General features: G+C 51.3%; 1 long non-coding RNA gene across 3 annotated transcripts in view; it reads right to left on the bottom strand.

Annotated features, from left to right (window-relative positions):
* Positions 1 to 18,651, bottom strand: part of LOC119239408 (uncharacterized) — a 36,692-nt gene extending 18,041 nt beyond the window's left edge. For 2 of the 3 annotated variants that reach the window (XR_008550803.1, XR_008550804.1), the window contains exons 1-2: positions 18,373 to 18,651; positions 10,299 to 10,463 (exon numbers count right to left, since the gene is read on the bottom strand). This is a non-coding gene — a long non-coding RNA (uncharacterized LOC119239408). The remainder of the gene's footprint in view (positions 1 to 10,298; positions 10,464 to 18,372) is intronic. The other variant, XR_005123850.2, reaches the window with a different exon arrangement.
* Between the last annotated feature and the right edge of the window lie 852 nt (positions 18,652 to 19,503).

Below are 19,503 nucleotides of genomic sequence, written 5' to 3'. Positions count from 1 at the left end.
CCTAAACTGCCAGCAAGAGAAGGATGTGGAGAATGGCCTTGTGGGAAAACGCCGGTGCGCTCCTTGTTTACACCGTGGTTCTGTTTTGTTGCAGCTGGGGAAACTGAGGCCAGAAAAGAAAAAGGATTTGCTCAAGGTCAGAGCTCACTCCCGACAAGCTGGGAACCTCTGAACTTGAGTCAGGGTATCTGGAGACCTCGGATCATTGGCATCACTGACGTGATCTTAACGATGCTGTGACACAGCGATTTAGCTGTCGCTTTCCTCGTTCTTTTATATCACGGCGATAGAGACTTCAGAAAGCGTAGACTCTCTTTGTGGACTGAAACATGCTACTACTGTTGGAGTCTCTCGTAAACGTCTATAAAATGTCTCCCCTCGCTCTTCCTATTTTAAGTGGTATCATATGCTTTTGTTGATGTTTGAGTTAGAGGAGGCTACTGTTTTTAGTCACGTATGAGTTCTATACGCAGCACTGCTCGTAAGAAGAAGGCAACATGGATGGATGAACGGATGAACGGGTGAATGGGTAGCTAAATGGCTAGAGAACATTCATGAGGAAATAAACACATACATAGTCACATGTACAATTTGTTTTATAATAAGTCACAATGTTTTTGCAGAGATCAAATGCAGAGGTGCCACGCACGGGCGTCTGGTTACCCTCCTCAGGACAGAGCTGACCGCGCCTTTCCAACGGCGGGACCCCATTCCGGAGAAGATGCAGCTGAGAACATCTGTAGAACAAATACCTGCGCCGCCCTGAAGGGGCTCAGCGGCACAGACACACGCTCCCAGGGTCCACAGAACTTTCTCTGCTCATTGAACCAACAGTCCTGGCCTGCCTTGAGTCCGGGTCTCCCCACTCCTCTCCTGTCTCAGCGCTGGGGAACCCCAGCTTAAGCCGTGGTCCGGGGCCTGGGAATCGCACCCCCTTCTCTGAAAGGTTTACCAGGATCTTCCTCCAGGTCCGCCGCCCTCCCCATTTCCTTTCTTCCTTTCTGTGTCTCTCTTCCCTGCCCCTCTCTCTGGTGTGTTTCCTGCAGCTGCCAGGAAGCCCACCTCATCCCTGCTCTCTCCTCGGTTCATCTGCACCTCTCTACTCCAATAAACCGTTTGCATTCCATCTGGCGAGCACTTGCTCCGAAGACATTTCCCTGTCAATCTCTCCCGCCACATTAAAAATCTGTCATTACGATTGCATCGCCGCCTGGCTCCTGAGATTTCTGACTGCTTTATTGCTCTCCTCATTTTTTTCTTTTCCGTGCTACAGCCGAGAAGCAGAAATAAAGGTTTGTTGTTGAAACATGGCCGGGAGGAAAGTAGGAGGCACACATCTGTCAAGGTATTACCTTTCTTCAACCAGGGATTAAGGTGTTTTACGGCGCTCGCTACCGAGCATCACACTGAATAAATTTTCTCAGTAGAACATAAAAATGAACTCATACATTTTGAACCAAGTTTCCTTCTTTCCAGTCGACCCAGATCATTATGCAGCAGCTCCAGCCTGGGGGAGGGGGGTGGCAAGTCAGGAAGAGCCCACCCCACTTCCCACCCTTCCCACCTCCCCCCAAAGCTGCATTATTTAAATTCCAATTGAGGCAAGGGAAGCATCTGGATTAGGGCAGATACTGGTTGTGACTGCTCAGCCTTCCTTGCCTTGAGGGAGAGGGTGGAAAGTTCTAGAAGGGACCACGATCCTTTTGCTCAGGCCTGGCAGAGCCTTGCTTTTCCCTGAAGCGTCCAGTGGAAGCACTTTCCTTGGGGAGGGCCCCTTGCTTTCTCCTGCTGCCTCCCCACTCCGGGGCTGGTCTGGGGCTGCTAGTGCAGGGGCGCATGTCCCCCAGTGCCTGTGCACACCCCATTGGACAGCACCCACATGACACCGTGGTAGTTTCTCCCGCTCGCGCTGTGCATTCTAAGCTGTGTGCCCGCGTGAGGCCACCACCTTCCCAGGGATCCCTCTTTCACTGTGGACTGTTCATGTTCTCACTGTACAGAGGAGCCAGTGGGCAGAAGGAGGGCTGAGCGCCTTGTCAAGGGTCAGATGGATGCAGCCACGGGTCTGGGTCCCAGCCTACTGCAGTCAGGTTGGTTCTTTGGAGGGTGGGAGGGCACAGGAGGAGCAGAGCAGAGCAAGCTTGGAAACAACTGTTGGCTCAGGACCCTAGGGATGAGCAGTGGTGTAGACTGTCAGGCCCTGGTGCTTGACACATCTCTGCAAGGCCATAGTCTCATCGGAGTTGCAGTGGCTCCTGCATCTGCAAACCCCAGGATTGGTACCCAGACTTTGGTCCCAACCATACCCCCCACCACACACACACACATTTTTTGTTTCCCCTACAAACCTCTGCCTACTTGGAAGTTCCAGCTACTTGGAATGCTCTTATTCTCTCTCTGTCTGTTAATTCCTATTCTCCCTTCAAAATGTTTACCTCTCCATGCAATCTGCATCGACCTCTCAAGAAGCATTAGAAACCCCCAACACTTCTCCAAAATGGCGCTCAGTGAGCTTTTATTATACACCTCCTGTTTGCATGCCAGCCCCCAAAAACTGTCAGCCACTCCACCTTTCCTGAGCTCTTACTGCACATACTGAGTCCTCAGTCATTCTTGCAACCACCCTAAATGACATTTATGCCCTTACTCCCCAAATGAAGGGGAGGAAGACCTTCTGTGTGCCTCCATGCACCTTGTCGTTGGTTCTAAACAGACCCCATTATTCTCCAGAAGACCTAACTAGGTTGGCTGTGCAGAGAAGGCCCCTGGTGAGTGGGGCAGCGTGGAGGGGGCATGCTGATCCCAGCTGCCCTGACCTGGCTGCAGCCCACCCTTCCCAGAGGCTATTCCCTTTGCTGTTCCTGGTTTGATAAAACTAAATGCAGGACTTAATATTTTCAGGGGAGAATACTTGCAATATAGTCAAAAGGGTGATCTTGCTGGGTATCAAGAATCCTTAGTGAAAAAGTCCTCTTTTAGAGAAATCAACAGGGGAGATGGATAGCAGTTGACCGGGTGGGAGGTGCATGTCACTTGTGACATGAAGACTTTGATTCTTAACACAGTGAGGGCAGTTCAGATTAAAATAGCACTGAGGTCAACTCACTTAGAATGGAGAATGCCATCGAGTTTGAAAAGTGTTGGAAGGGGAAGACATCTTGCCATAGGAGAGTTTAAATTTGCCCAACCTTTCCGAAGGGTGCTATATTAATACGATTAAAAGTGTGCAGACTTTTGGTCTTCATTCTACTTATATTTTCACACCCATCTATACTCAAAATATCTAGAAAGATGTTTAGTGAAGCTTCTATTACAATGGGGACAGTCTGCAACAAGCTGAATGCTCAGCTAAACAGAAGCCGCTAACTGTGCGAAAATCCTTTCATGCAAAAGAACTGTGCAGTCAGGAAAATATGGGGGTGCTCTCAATGCTCTGATCCAGAATGGTCACCAAATCATCCTTAATTAAATGGAAAAACAAGAGGCAGGACAGCATATCACACCAAGAAGAGACAAACACACCATCCTCACAATGGATCAGCTATTTCTGGAAAGATAAATATAAATAATCAATGATGGTCTCCTTGAGGCAAAAGAAGACTCTTCCTTATACGTCTTTTTTATATAATTTGAAGTTTTAGAAATGCACATATATCATTCACAATGAATCATGATTTATTTCAATCTCTAGTGCCCTAGTAAATCCTAGGGGCCGTTCTAAAGGAATAGTGAGGTGTAGAGCCCCTGGCCTTGGCCTAGGGGTGGGCATGGGCACCATGGACACACCATAGGCTGGGAGAGGTGGAGCTGCAGCCCCAGTCAGGTAGTCTGGGGCTGGAACTCAGGACTCCCCCTTCCTGGCTGTGCCAGCCCTAGACTAAGGGACATGGGTCATGTCTTCCGAATGATACAGACACCCAGCAGATGCCCAATCCCTTTTTGTTGTCCAGACTTATGGACCTCTTGGCAGACCCAATGTGACTGAGCTTGGCTGACCCATGATCGGATGACCTTCTACCAAGGTCATCTACTGTCCGGGTCAGTCACCATGCAAAGATCCCATCACCCAACTGGGGGCCAACCACAGAATAATTACCCCGTGCACCAGAGCATTCCCTGACAGCCCTGGAGTCCGTCTCTATACCTGCTTGCTGACAGCAAACTCCGAGTGAAATCTGATTCAGCTGACGCTCTACATGAGGGAGAAGAGGAAAACGAAGTAGCTGGCAAAACTCGAGGGGCTGGGCTCCTAGGCACAAGTCACTGAGGTAGATGGGTACTATCAGCAGCCAAAATTAAATGCTGCCCCAAGCACAGCTCTGGGGTGTCATCCCATCCTACAGGTGCAGATGCTGGGGCCCATGGAGGTGGTGGAAGGAAGGACATGGGTTTCCATTACTTCTGCTGCCCAACTTGGGCATCTAGGGGGCTGAGGAAGGGCTATGGGGTACACATGTCACATATTCACTACTGGGAAGCCAGATAACCTGGGTGATTATATCACTTTTATCTGATTTAATTGCCTCATCTGAAATGTGGGATTTACCTCATTGGGCTATTGTGAGGTTAAATGAGATTCTCCTAAAAAGCCCCCAGGATGGGGCCTCCCTGGTGGTGCAGGGGTTAAAGTCTCAGCACTATCAAGCAATCGACAGCCACTGTGGCCTGAGTTTGATCCCCGGCCAGGGAGCAACCCACAGGGCGCAGCAGACGTCTCCTGTCTCCTTGCTGCCCCCCTCAGCAGTGGATTTCAGTGGATCTGCCTGTTCTGCTCCCCACTCTCTCTCTGATGAATCCTCTCACTCCCTGCACCTCTGACCTACACCCGTTCTTACCTGCAATCATAAATAAAAATAAATCTTAAAAAAAAAGCCCCCAGCATGGCACCTGGCATATAGTAACAACTCAGTAAACCCTAGCGAGTATCATCATCCACCTCACCCAATGTCTTCCTTCAGTTTTGCTTCCTGGCGGGGCCACACGTGCAGGAACAGGGGTGCTCCATTTAGCTCTGTTCTCCTTATTTCTCTCCCTCCCCTGGATTTTATATTAGTTTTGTTTGTGACCATTTAAAGAAACTGGTTTCATAGTCCAGAATGCTGTCAACTTGAGAACATTAATCTGAAATCCCCATAAGAATGTGTCATGTGATTTATAGATGCATTTTCTTTAGCTTAACAATATCACGTTCCCATTTCGGCCTCTGCAGTCCTCGTCACACTGCCAAACTCTGGAGTTTTACTGTAGCATCAAATAAACTGTGGTTATAAATCATCCCCAGATGCCAGCCTAATTACTTGGAATCAGTGGGGACCTGCAGGATGGGGCACTTTGGACACACACTCCCTGGGTATCCCTAAAGGCCAGTGTCCCCCGTCCCTGCCCTGAGCGCTCCTGGAGCTGGCTCCCCCGCCCCATTCTCCTGCTTCTAGAGAGTCCCCACTCACCCTGGCTTCTGGGAGGTGGGATTTCCAAGCAAGTACTTTTTTAATTATCAAATTTGATTGCCATTTGTTTACACACTGTATAATTTTGGAAACGCGGCCTCACACCTCGACATGTGCTCACTAGCCCTCCACCCAAACTCTAGTGCCTACACCTGTCCCCTCACCTCTGACTCCTCGCCGCTCCCCCTTCCTTGGTAGCCGTTCTATTTTTCACAAAGTCTAGGAGCTATTTTTGTTGTGTCTGCCGGTTTGTTTTCTTTGGTTGTTTACTTTCCCAAAGGAGTAAAACCGTCGGTCGTTATCTTCCTCTTCTGTCCCACTGAGTGTCGTCACCTCGTTTCCATCCATCCCATTTGGAAAGGTTTTATTTCATTTGTTTTCAACATCTGAATGGCATTCCACTGAGCAGATATACCACAATTTCTTCACCCACTCATCCATCGATGGGCGTTTAGGTTGAAAACACTAGTATGTAGGGCCTCCCTGGTGGCACAAGGGGTGAAGACACAACCTATGAAGCTGTCCTCAGCCACTGCAGCACAAGTTCGATCCCCAGCCAGGGAGATACCCACAGGGTGCAGCAGACCTCTCCTGCCTCCCTGCTACTCCCATCAACAGTGTATTTCAGTCAGTCTGCCTGTTCTGCACCCCGCTCTGTCTCTGGTGAATCCTCTCACCCCCCGCACCTCTGGCGTGTACCCCAGCTCTTGTATGCATAGATAAATAAATCTTAAAAAAAAAAAGAAAACACTAGTATTAAAAGACTTACTAATCCCTATGCTCATAGCAGCAAATAGTCAAGCCCTGGATTCAACCTAAAGGCATGAACAATTCCTGGACTCTGTTCTGCAAAAAGCAATTTGCATTCCCTTGATTTTCCACAGCAAACATTTTCCAGCAAATTGGGCCTCCCTGGTAGTGCAAGGGGTTAAGAAACAACCTATGAAGCTGTCTGCAGCTACTACAGCATGTGTTCGATCCCCGGCCAGGGAGCTACCCACAGAGCACAACAGATCTCTCCTATCTTCCTGCTGCTCCCCTCAGCAGTGTATTTCAGTCAGTCTGTGTGTTCTGCTCCCCACTCTGTTTCAACAAAGCTGGTAGGTGTCGGGGCTACTCACTGACCTGTGAGAGAAGACAATGGAGAGAGTGCAAGGAGTGAAAGTTTCCAGAGTGGGAGACTTTGGTCATCACTTAGCAAATCTGTACAGGAGGACAGATGTGGGTATTAACTGTTTTGCATCTTAAGTACAGATGGAATTGTCCAGAAAGTCCAGCCAAAGAAGGAGTATTTATTGGCCATGGCTCCAGACTTACCCCACAAAAATAGCCTCTGCTGATGGTCCTCTCTCCTCCATGCTGAGTCCCTGCTCTGCAGGAAGGCAGAACAAGCTCTACCTGCCTCTCCCCTCATGTGGGCCGGGAGGAGGAGACATTTGCCCTGTGAACACGGGGAGGTCAGGGACCAGGCAGATGATTTCCCAGGGCAAGTATAGTTCAAATTCAAAGTGTCCCCTGCTAAGGACACTGCTTGTCCCTGGTGGGAACCTGCAGGTGGGTTCCTATCATGGCATTTCTTGATAAACTTGATATTTTAAAATACACCTTCTGTACCGAGGCCTCTTTTAAGGAGCTACTTTGAAGGTGATTCATGTTTAGATATTCAAACTCAGCGTGATGCCACAGAGGTCTGTTCCTGTGTCCTTCTGGCTCTGCGGTCACTGAGGGAACACTGCACAGGAGATAGGCTGCAGCAGGCCCAACAGCTGGCACAGGCCTTGGATCCTTCTGTCCCCAGTCCTCAGCATCCTTCCTGCTGACATCCAACCCTCTGACCTTCTGCCCCAACCACACACAGCCGTGCAGGTGGTTGCCCCTGAGCTGCCTCCTGCCACTTGCGTTAGCAGTTAACTGGTTGACATTATGGCTTGTGGTTTGCTCTCTTGAAGCCTTTTCCAAAGTGGAGTGCTGAATGGTGAGCCACACACCCGACCAGAACATACATCCAGAGTTCCATGGCCAAAGGGTGGGCCCGACAGAGACCATTTCTTCGGATGGTCTAAAAGAGAGGAGGTCTCTAGGATGAGGGTAGTTATTGACATATTTTCTTAGACTTTGTGACAGGTTTTGTTAGCATATATTCCATTTTCTGCATTAAAAGAAATCAAATTCAAATAGACAAGTAAATAACAGTGACGAAGTGGAAGAGTGACAGTTGTTTAGGGGAACAAACATTTTTAAAGGAGGAAAAGTAAAAACCCAGGGTCTCTGAAACTGTTTGCTGGCTTTTCTGCTGGTGGTGTAACTGCTGCCTCGTTGCCTGATGGGGAGACTCAGATGTGGGGACAAGTGTGAGCGTTACTCACTGTAGGGGGGTGGGAAAATGTGAGGGCAGCTCTTAGGTGTTATCGAAACACCCAGAATGTGGAAGGGAGACCTGGAGGGGAGATAACGGAGGTCCTACAAGGGTCGCCAGGAACCATCCCAGGACTCACGCTATTAGTCCGCACAAGATAGGGGTGAGACACTAAAGATGTCCAGGTCCAGAGGCCCTCAAAGTTCAGTCAGAGACACCCAGAGTTCAGTCAGAGACACATGGAGTTCAGTCAGTCAGACACTCCGAGTTCAGAAACACATGGAGTTCAGTCAGTCACAGACACCCTGAGTTCAGTGAAGGACACCCAGTGTTCAGTCAGAGACACACCGAGTTCAGAGGCACAGCGAATTCAGTCAAACACCCCACTCAGAGTTTAGGGTGGGAAGAGTAGTTAAGAGTAATGCAAAGGAGAGGGGTAGGATAGGAGAAAGGTTGAAAAACCTAATAAATAGAAATGTATTTAGTATCTAAATTCTTTTTTTTTTTTCCAAAATTTCCATTATTTTGTTTTGAAAAAATAATAGCTTTAGGTGAATCCCAGTATTATAAAATCCAATTTATGACAAGCTATTTATGTACAAAAAACACCCATACACATACAAATGAATACATTGTTTTAATTCTATACTTCTACCTAAGCACCCAGCTAACAAGGGAGTTTACTGGCCAAATACAAATCTCATGGATTCAGTTTCCATCAAGGGACAGAAGGAATAACAAGTGTGAGGATCTTAGAACAAGAGAGGCTCCCTCAGACATGTGGAGTGAGCTAGTAACGAGGACGTACGGGAAGGTCTTCCAGGAAGGTGTTGAGCCATTGTCTGCCATTGTCACCAGATTCTGTTAAGTGCTTGGGGGGGCAACAGAGCTAATCCAAAGCTGGCCCCCCGCCATGTGGCATCACTCTGGGATTACTCCTGTTTCCTCCAGATCTTGCTGGAATCTGGGCTGGGACTGAGGCGGGACCTGGAAAGCTCTTCCTGACCACCTCTGTGGGCCTCCTGAAGTGAGAAGGTCCGGAGGCGGCAGCAGAGCCCAGCACATGTCCTCAGAGCCAGCCTGAGGCAGGAATGGGAGCTGCAGGGTAAGGCAGTCGCTGTCCACACCTCAGGCCTGGCCCTGCGAGTTTGGACTCTGTCCTGTTGTAGTACACACAGGGTGTGCCCATCAGCCACATGGCAGGTGTTTCCTCAGCAACACTTGTCCTAACCACTGATCTGCACACGGCCCTGGGCACCCAAGTGGGGGTGCCCTATGCCAGGTCTCCCCGTGTCCCTGCTTGTGCCAAATAGCCCAGTATCCCCTTCATAAGACCCAGGACCCACCTTACAGATAACACACCCTTCGTTCTAGATGATTTAGCCAGCAACCCACTCCCAAGTCCTAGCTTCAGCCATGACTCCTAGCCAGCCGCTGTGGGATGAAGCATGCAGCTGTGGAGGCGGAGGAGACCCCTCGCACCCGGCTGGTCACTGAGCCAGGTCTGAAGTGGAGGTGGGACTTTCAGGACGGGTGTCAGCTGTTGCAAGGGGACAGGACAAGCAGAAGGTAAGCTCTGCTAGGCCAGTGGCAGCTAGGCCAGGGCCTGTGTGTGACCTCAGGGCTGTGGATCTTTGTGGCTGGTTAATTCTTCAAGGTGAGGCCACTCCACACAGGGCAGGCTTTTTTGAGTCATCTGGCCTCTACCCGCTAGACGCCAGCAGCATCCTTCCCCAGCTGTGACAACGGAAAATGTCTCCAGGTGTGGTCAAATGTCCCCCAGGGGCAAAATCGCCCAGGATGAGAGCAGCACACTGGGCACCAGGCTGGAAGCATGGAGGGACAGTGGGTGACAATTAGAAGGACCTGAGCAGGCCAGGAGTCTGGAGGAGTCACATGGCCCATCTGGCACACAGTAGGGCCTCAGCCAAAATATGCAGCCTCTGCCTTGAGAAAGGAGGGCAGTTGAGGATGCTCAGAGGCACCAGGTGTCAAAAGCACTCGGCAGGGCTGGGCCTGGTCAGGCCACCGTCCCCGGGGCTGGGAGGCCGTGGTGGGCACCTCCTCAGGGGCCAGGTCCTGCTGGGTGGCTGTTTATCTGTGTGCCCGGGGCAGCCTGCTGGGCCCATTAGAGGCCATGAAATAATGATGAGGCCTAGGAGGGGTAATTAAAAGTCACGGTGACATTGATCTGCTGAGATTTCTGAGGGAGCCCAGAGCACACGGGGCGACTCTCCCTCTTACCTCATGCAGTCCTGGCCTGATTGGCCCCCTGGGCATTGCTGGGGCCGTGGCACCTCACCTGTGGCCGGGAGACTCCCAGGGCAGCCGCCAACCTGGCTTCAGAGGTTGTGCAAAACAGGTCGCCTGGGCCTGGGGGCAGCCCAGCTGCAGACGGCCTGGAAAGGCCAGGGCAGGAGACCATTAAAGACACAGGGTCCTGTTCTTGGGATCTCAAAGGTTAACCTTCTCCCTGCCCAGCTCTCGAGACCTACCAGATAGGGAAACTGGTTTGTGCAGGGGCCACGCTGCCTGCCTTGGGGAGTCCTTGTCCGGCTCTGTCTTTGGGGTCCAGGGCTTACTGGAGAGGTTGTCATCTGGGTGCAAATTAAACTGATACTTTTTTGAAGACGGTCCCCCATGCCTGGGAAGGGTGCATCCTGGCAAAAATAGGAATAGCCAATATTTACTTAGAATAGTGTTTGCAAAGCTGGACACTTGGATCAGCAGAATAATTACTGTCTTGCTGGCTGGTTTCACACATATATGCACTAAAAAGAAACAGAACAAAGAAAGAAACAAAACAAAGGAACAGACAAAACTAAACCAAAACAAACCTTAGAAAACTGCAGAACTGAGGCTACAGTGGGGGGATGGGGACTATAGTGGGGGGCCTCTGGATTCAGGCAGAGGATTGTGGGTGCCTGGAGGTGGGTGTGGTGTGGTCACATACATCTGAAGAGGTGTGAACTTGCACCCTTGAATCATAATGTTGTAAGCCAACGATACCTCGATAAAAAATAAGACAATTTTAAGAAAGGAATAATTATCGTCTGGCTGTTATTGGGTTTATGGGTTACCTGCTTATCTGTTGTTCCACTGAGTTGAAAACTGAGCTAATGAGTGCAATGAACAGAGGTGTGGAGTCAGGCGGCCCGAGTCCCAGCCTCAGTGGGCTCCCCCCACAACTTTAGGCAAATCTCGGGAGCATCTCCCTGCTGGTGCTTGGGTATAGAAATAATCCATCCCCACCACAGGTGGGACAGGGGTGAAGGAGAGGGTGTTTACCAAATCCCAAATGTGCCAGGGGTGTCAGTTCCCGTGCCTCTGGCATGAACTTCAGACCCTCAAGTCCCAAGGACCCTGAACAAGGCCAAGCCGGACAGATAAAGAAACTGAGGCAGCAGAGCCTTCTGAGCTGAAGTTCCCCGAGGAGGCTCCACACTCACCCCAACTCAGGGATGGGTTCCTGCTCTGCAGGAAGTTGGCTCCAGCTGCTTGGGTCAGCCCAGCAGAAACCTGGGAAGGCCTGCTCCCCACCTCCTAGCCCTGGAACTTGAGTGCCCCCCACCCCCAAGCCCTCCCCTCCGGTTTCTGGATGTCATCTCTCCTGTGTTCTTTTACGAAAACCCAGCCTTTTTTTTTTATTCGCTCTTGGCCTTCCCCACGTGGCAGGGTGGGGGATGGGAGGGCCCTCAACCCTTTGCATTGTAAAGGAAGTAGCAACCCTATCAGATGGGAGGAAGGAGATGCTTTCCCAAGGCCTTGACAGAATAGCCTGGCTCCCACGCGCGGCATGCGGCCTGCGGTGGGGCGCTGAGCTGAGCCTGGAGGCTGCTTCGTGCTTGCAGGCTGCCTGGATGGGGTGAAAGAACATTCCAGATTTTGGAGAGGAGGCTCGGAATTAAAGTCTAAGAGGAAGTCCACCTCCTCGTGACTTTCACCGCTTCCACCCTCTGTATGGTCAAGGGTGGCACCTGAACTGTGATGGGGGATGGCCCCACAGTGGCTGTGGACCCCTGAAGACATCAGACACAGACTAGACAAAGGCCGTGGGGAAAGAGTTGAGTCCACTGCGCCCACACCCTCTCGTCCTTAGCCATGGAGGTGGCCGTGCTCACTAAGGTTCTTCCAGGCCATGAAAATCTGGGGGCTTCTAAAAGTCAGATGCCACACTGAGCATTGGTCCCACCCAGATGCTTCCCCGGGGGAGTCAAGACCAAGCCACGCACATAGGCTGTGCCACCAGGGCCAGGCTGACCATCTGCCCCCACGCTCCGTCTGGGACTCCACCGTGTATGTCCTGCTAGCAAGCAACGTTGAGATCATGAACTATAGCGTCATGGAGGGGAGGGGGACCCGATTGTGTCTGTCACGTGGAAAAAGAGGCCAGAGGCCAGATGCTCTCTGGCTTCATGCGTGTCCGGAGTCCCATAGCCACAGACATTCCAGAAAGGCTGCATAGACCAGATATCAACTTCATCATTCACTCATTCACCTGGTGGCAAAGCCTGACCTGAACTGGCAGAGCTACTAGGAGGCTGTTTATAGTCTATTTTTGACAAGAGTGTGAATATCCACACACAATATTGCTGCAGAATCATCACGGCATGCACCGCTCCTGTGTCCCAGATGCCTCTGGGGGTCTTACAAGGCAGAAAATTAGGAGACACAGAAACTTTCTAAAATGGGGCTTCCCTGGTGGCACAAGGGGTTAAGATGCAACCTAAGAAGCTATCCATAGACACTGCAGCACGAGTTCGATCCCTGGCCAGGGAGCTACCCACATGGCGCAGCAGACTTCTCCTGACTCTCCCGCTGCTCCCCTCAGCAGTGTATTTCAGACAATCTGTCTGATCTGCTCCCCACTCTGTCTCTGGTGAATCCTCTCACCCCCCACACCTCTGGCCTGTACCCCAATTCTTATATGCATAAATAAATAAATCTTTTTTAAAAAAAGAAACTTTCTAAAATGTGCCAACTTCTGGTTTCTGAAAAACATCTGGTCCCATGGGTTTCAGAAAGGGCTGGTGGTTTGTGAATCAAAGCCAGTGTACCACTTCGGAGCTGGTGCCTGGCCGCGTGGTTGTCACAGATCAGATCAACCTCCACCGGGTTCTGGCTCATGCAGCTGAGGCCTGTGGCATCCTCGCCAAGGTGAAACTCAGGGGAGGCTCAGTTGCCCCAGGCTCAAGAGTGGAGCCAGAGCAGGCAGATCCCCCTCAGTGGCCATCAGGGCCTGGCCGCCGGGGTTAGCCCCGTCTGCATCTGCTCTGAGGATTTCATGTCTGATGCAAAGATGTGAAACTTTCACGTCTTCGGAGCTCTCGGCCCTCTGCTTGGAGCTGGCTGTGGCCCCTGGGGCCGGGGCTGGAGGGAGGTGCTGGCACACCAGGACCTGCAGGGCCACAGCAATTAGCGGGAGCTACCAAGACCTTTTCGATATTAATTAGCTGTCCCCGACCTGTGCTGCCAGGACTCCTGGCCTCCAGGGCACACTCCCGGAGGCTGCACACACAGAGGAGCTAGGCCCTGACCACGAGGGCTGGGTAACTAGGACGGAGCTTGGCTCCCCAAGTGCCAAGGGTGATGATGCAAGGCTCCCCCATGCTCACGTGCCAGGCAGGTTCTAGATGGCCAGCCAGCCTGGGGCCGAGGGGAGGAGGCGCCCACCTGCACCCAGCCTCCTGCTGTCACCTCCCTAAGTCCCCCACTGCTTGGCCTCTGCTCTCATCTCTGTTTATCTCCTGCTTTGGGTCTCTCAGCTCTTCCTCCCTGTGTGACTCTGACTGTGACCTGGAGCTGGGGTCCCTCTTGGCTGCTGTCTAGGTGACCCTCCTGTCTGCATCCCTGTTCTGGGACTTTCCACAAGCACATTTAAGGGCACTGAGTGGCCCCAGTCCAGCACACAGCTTAGTGGACATGGTAGCTGGTAGCCCCAATTTCTTCCAGCCCGACATTGTCTCCAAAGTGAGGATGTGTCATAGAAGGCAGGACAGCTTGCACTTTCTGGGTGAATTTCCCACTTTATTTCAGACAGAAGTATTTACTCCACAGATATTTATTGAGCGCCTACTGCCAGGCACTTTTTGCCATCTCAGGGATACAGCAGGGAACAAGAAAAAAAGTCCTTGCTCCAATGGTAGCCTGGGGAGGGACTAAAAGAAAAATAAAGGGGTAAAATTGGGTCTAAGTGTTTGGCAGAAATTGAAGTGGCCGGTAGGGTAGAAAATGGTGAATATAGGAAAGAAAAATCAGGGACGAAGTCTCTGAAAGAGGGACACTGAGTCATTTGAGTGAAGTGACAAAGAAAATTGTGTCTTAGAGGGGAGGGGTGTGCAGAGAACATCCCGGAGAGTGAACATGATGTGCAAAGGCCCTGGGGCAGAGGACTGCTTGGCTAGTGGAGGCAGCAAGGGGGGCAGGGTAATGATAGCGGAGAAGTCAAAGCTTTTCTCATATGATCTTTGCATCTTCCCTCTAGACAGAGGTTACTCTCATTTTGCAAACAAGGAAACTGTGGGTCAGAAACTCGAAGTGTTTGCCCAATATCACAGAAGCTTTAAGTTACAGAACAGGATTCTGTCTCAGGCCTACAACACACAAACCGCTTTTGCAACATCTTACTAGAACTAGAGAATTAGGAGGAGGATATGCACTCGGCCAGTAGCTCACCTAGGAGAACGCTGAGGGCCCCAGCAGCTGTGCCAACAATCAGAGTCACAATGGCCGTGACGAGTGACAACCGTGAGAATCCAGCCACTCATGTGAGTGGGAAGCAGGACGCAGCAAGAGGATGGGTTGAAATCTGAGGCCAAAACATCTGGTCATTGACAACTAGGGAAACTGAGGCTAAGGAGGGTGAAGCCGCAAAGTATGTATGCGGCCAGGTCTGGACTCAAAGCCTCTCCGTCTGCCATGTTGCCCAAAGGTAAGATGAGAGAGGAACAGACAGACAAAAGAAGATCAGAAAAACAATATCATTGTCATCCTGGTACTTGAAACATTTCTCTTATTGAATTGATTGGATTTCTGAGAAATCAGACATAGCCTTTAACTGCTAAAGACCATTTTTCCACTAAGAAAAAAGTTATTATTATTTGAACCTCCCACTAGAATTTTTTAAAGAGTGAAACGTGATTTTGAAAGAGTACTATGTGTATTTCTATCACTTGAGTGGGAAGTGGGACCCGCCAATGAATCATCTTTCTACAGCCCTGGAATCCATCCAGACACACACGTGGCATCACAAGGTTGGTGTCCATTGGCGGGTCCCTTGTCCTGATTGGTTGTCACTTGGCGGAGGTTGGGATAAGGGAGCGAAGAGCCCTCCACCTGCCTCTTCATCCTCATTCACAATGAGCTCATCCCAAACTCAGCTGCGGAAACCGTCCATTCTCTCATTTATTCTTTTATCCTTTCTCACTTCCTCTCTTCCTCAATGCACAAACATTCACGGGTTCCTGCTGGATCTCAAGTCCCATGTTAGCGTGAGAATCCTGAGATTAACAAGACAAGACCCCCAATTATTCTCAAATCAAGTTTATTCATGAGAAACAAGCCTGCTCCTTCCCCTTGCACTTCCAACATTCTAGAATACACCTCTAGCTTATGATGCCGTGGTCAGCCTGGGATGAGTGCCCAGCCAAAGCAGGGGCCCGGGCTCATGTGCCTTGATGATGGGGCGGAGAGCTCTTGATGGTCCCCAGGCCCCTCGTCCCGAGGAGGAAGGGCGGCCTCTGTCCAAGACTTGGGCAGGGAGAGCAGGACAGAAGGACAGCGCCGTCGGGGATACTAGAAAGGACACACACGGCGCCTTCTGACATGGAAATATTTGATTATTTGAGGCTCTGAAACCCAGACTGAGTCACATCCTCTGGTAGGAAACCCCCCACCCCAGGCCCTCCCTGGGGTTCAGTCAAATCACTGGAAACAAACGAGGGGCCCCAAAGCAGTCATCACACTGGCAGGATTTGTGTTCTGACCAGGTACACCCCCAAAGGGGCCTGAAAATCAAATTCTGACTCTCTGGGCCTTGAAAACTAAACTTACCCAGAGGTGAGGCTCAGGGATGGCTGGGAGAGTGCCTACTGAGATGCCGGCAGAGCAGGCGAGGGCAGCACCTGGTGCCCAGTTACAGGCCAGGCTGGGGACTCGGGATAGCCTTTTTAAACCTGTGTCATCACCTCTGAACAAAGGGCTCTCACCTCTCCCTTTAAGTGTCATGAAAACTGAGCCAATGTCACTTACACACTGTAATCTGTCATCTATACAGTAAATAGAAGAAAGCAGCCTTTCTTGTGCAGAGTACAATCAAGGACGCGGTCCATATACACAGCAGCATGTATGCCAATATACGCGGTTTGATTTGATTTAAAACGGGTCTTGAAGTGACATTTTAACTCTTGTAGCTTTCTGATGGCCCTAGAATCAAATTAGGCAGCGGCTACAATGGCTGTGGGGAAAGATCATTCCAGGAACGATAAGGATTGCAGTATCACTTAGCACCGGCTTGTTAATGAAACTTCAAAGTCGAAACCAAAGTGGGAGCCCTTAGGTGGCTCCAGAGAAAAAGTCCTCGACCCGCTCGTCTCCGCTCTGTCTTTAATGAAAGCTTAACCTCCCTGCACTGGAACTCGAGCAGGATGGCCAGTAGTCAATTTCCCCTTTCGTCCTTTTTTTTTTTCCTTTTAATCCTGAAAATCTGTAGCCATGTCATCAGCTCCTTCTTAATTATACCATATTCTTTACATCTGTCCTGCTAAATAACTCTAATTGAAATGGCACCGGCGTGAATTTTTGTAATGTTCCCCCCAAGACATCCCGAAAGTCACTCACGAGAAAACAGACTGAAGTCACAGCTGGAAGCACGTCAAGGATCATTTCCATTTTTACATGATTAATTTGAATTTAATATCTTAAATCAAAACCTGATTAATTTAAATAAAATTTTGATGGTGCCCTGCTTCTAATATACATTGCAGTAATTAGATTCGGCTTAATGTGATTTTTTTTTACATAATTAAAAAAAAGGAGGAAGTCAAGTGTAACAACGCAGTGTCGACACAAATCTGCCTACATACGTATGGGGGCGACGCTGTGGTCAGTGCTCAGGTGAGGGGAGAAGGGAGGACAGAGGGGCTAGTGGTCCGTGCTCGGCTCATCTCAGAGCTGTGGTGAAACAGGCACGCCAAGATTAAAAGCCAGGAAAGTTTTTGTTCCCTGTAAATGAAAACCATGCTGGGCCTCCGAGAAATCAATCATGGCGGCGTCATCACATGTCTCAGATGCGGGCCCTGGGGCACCTCCTGAATTGAAGGGTGGGGGAATCCCATAGCATGGACACCGCCCCCCCCACACACACACAGAGAGCCGAGGACATCCGAGTGCTTGCTGTAGTCCCCATCTTTGAAACCATGGCTCCAGCCATCCTCCGGAACTTGCTTGGGTTGACAAGCACCATCCCCCCTTGGAACGAGGCTGGGAGCTGAGGTGGGTAGCGTTTTTCTCTAAACCCCGACTTCCCTTTCCACAGGTCGGGGATGATGAACGATGAGGTCCCCTGGACAGACACACACACCCTTGCCCAGACACATTTGTCTATAAAGAATGATCTTGTTCCAGAAAGATCTAGTCACCCCAAGCTGCCAGCAGCACTGTCAAGAGAATCCTACACCTGGTTCTGGAAGGTGCGATTTCTGATCTGAGTCTTGCCCCATAAGCCCACTGACTGACCCCAGGCCTGCACGTTTCCTCTCAGACAGGAGAGCCCTGGCTAATGGAAAATGATGGGGAATGAGGAGGGGCTTCCAGCTGGCTCCTCCAGACCCTGAGCAGAGGCCCCACATGCCCCACAAGCCAGGGCTGGGCTGTCTGCACCGGCCCTCACCAGAGCCTGGGAACCACACGCTGGCAGCACCGTGCTGGTGATAGCGGCCAGTGTGTTCTGATGAGCTGGGGTCTCTTCCTCCCTCTGGTGTCCGTGGGTGCCTGTGATACTGGGAACCATGGGTGGCCGAGATGGCATGTGCCTGAGGGCGGAGCAGCAGGGGTGAAGAGTCCAGAGACCCTTAACTCTACCTGTCACATATGAAATTTTAATTAGGGAACCTTTGGAATATGCCTGAGAAGAAAAGATTAGATAACACTGCCTAAGCCTTGTGCAGGATAAAGGCTGCTTGTCATGATAAAAATGACTATTGTTATCCACACCGAAATTCACCTTCCATGTAGAGAGTGTGAGAAGCTGGCTCTGCCACCCAGAGAAGGCAGGAGGGTGTGCCAGGCGTGGGGGCATGTTCTGAAGACCCACCACCCCTCCCCCATCTCCCCCTCCCTCACCTTCCTCCCCTCCCCCCCCACCTCCCCTCCCCATCTCCGATCCTTATCCTTCCAACAACTCCACTCCATACAAAATCCACGCTAAACCTTTGTCCCGATGCCCTGTTCTCTGCAGGGCTTCAGAGGCCAGACTGATGACAGGCCAGCCCGGTGCCGGGCGACTGACATGGCCTCTGAGAGGCACGCGCAGATCTCCGCCTGGGGTGAGCGCCTGAGGCTTCCACTTACCTTAACTTCAGCGCCGCCATGGTTCCTCAAAGGGTGTGATTTCAGCCCTTCGTGGTGCGTTTCAGCAACGGCCATGCGGCAGGAGGCTCTTTAGGACACACTCGCTCACGTCATGGGGGCGGGAGCTGACGTCAGACGCCGTGTCCACCTGCCGCGAGGGTGTCAAGCCCAGGCCATTCAGTCATTAGATGTGATCCCAACCGCACACACACGTTTGGAGGCGGCTCTCAGTCGCACCCTGGGCTCCACTGCGGGTCCTGCTGGCCCAGCTGCGTGGCTGCCCGGGCTGCCCCGGTGATGACGCGCTCGCCGCCACGGGTGATGACGCGCTTGCCGGCAGAGCTTTCTGCCACGGGTGATGACGTGCTCGCCGTCACCACTTCCTGCCACGGGTGATGACGCGCTCCCTGCCACGGGTGATGACGCGCTCGCCATCACAGCTTTCTGCCACGGGTGATGACGCACTTGCCGTCGCCGCTTCCTGCCACGGGTGATGACGTGCTCGCCGTCACTGCTTCCGCGTCCGGGACACCCGCGCGTGCCCCGCGCCGAGCTCCTGGCCTCTGCCCACTGCGTCTCCCTATCCCTTGACCGTCTTGTCCAGCGCGTGCTCTTCTAACCATTTTACACACCTGCGGGCCGCGGGCCGCAGCGGGGAGAAACCCGTGGGAAGTCGGCGCCCAGGTGGGCCTCGCCGTGCCCCTGGCAGCCGCGGGCCATCGCGTTCCCGGGCCATGGGCAGGTCCCTCCCGGGGCCAGGCCTTCCACACTCCCTTGCAGGCCAGGGGCGGCGCCTCCGGAGAGACCCTGCGTCCATCAGCGAGCTTGTGTCTGACTCACCCACACATCTGATGCTTCCCGAGGACAAGAACTCAAATAAGAATTTCAAGGAAATCGCTGATTTATTATTCATCACAAAGCATCTAACACGATGACTTTCTAATCTGACAGCCAGGACTTTTGATGACAATCAACAATTTAATTTCTTTCTAAATTTAGATTTTTCCCTCTTCTGCATCAAACACCAAAGCCAGCTAAAAATAGCTGAGCAGTGAATGTTAGAGGAAGAATTTTACCGATTACAGCTTTTTTTTAATGTCAAAGTTAAAGTCAAAATAAAATTAATCAGGA

This window comes from Talpa occidentalis, unplaced genomic scaffold (assembly GCF_014898055.3).
Source record: "Talpa occidentalis isolate TD23 unplaced genomic scaffold, MPIMG_talOcc4v2.1 talOcc4.11, whole genome shotgun sequence".
In the NCBI taxonomy this organism is placed as follows: Eukaryota; Metazoa; Chordata; class Mammalia; order Eulipotyphla; family Talpidae; genus Talpa; species Talpa occidentalis.
This window is presented reverse-complemented; position numbering and strand designations above follow the sequence as displayed.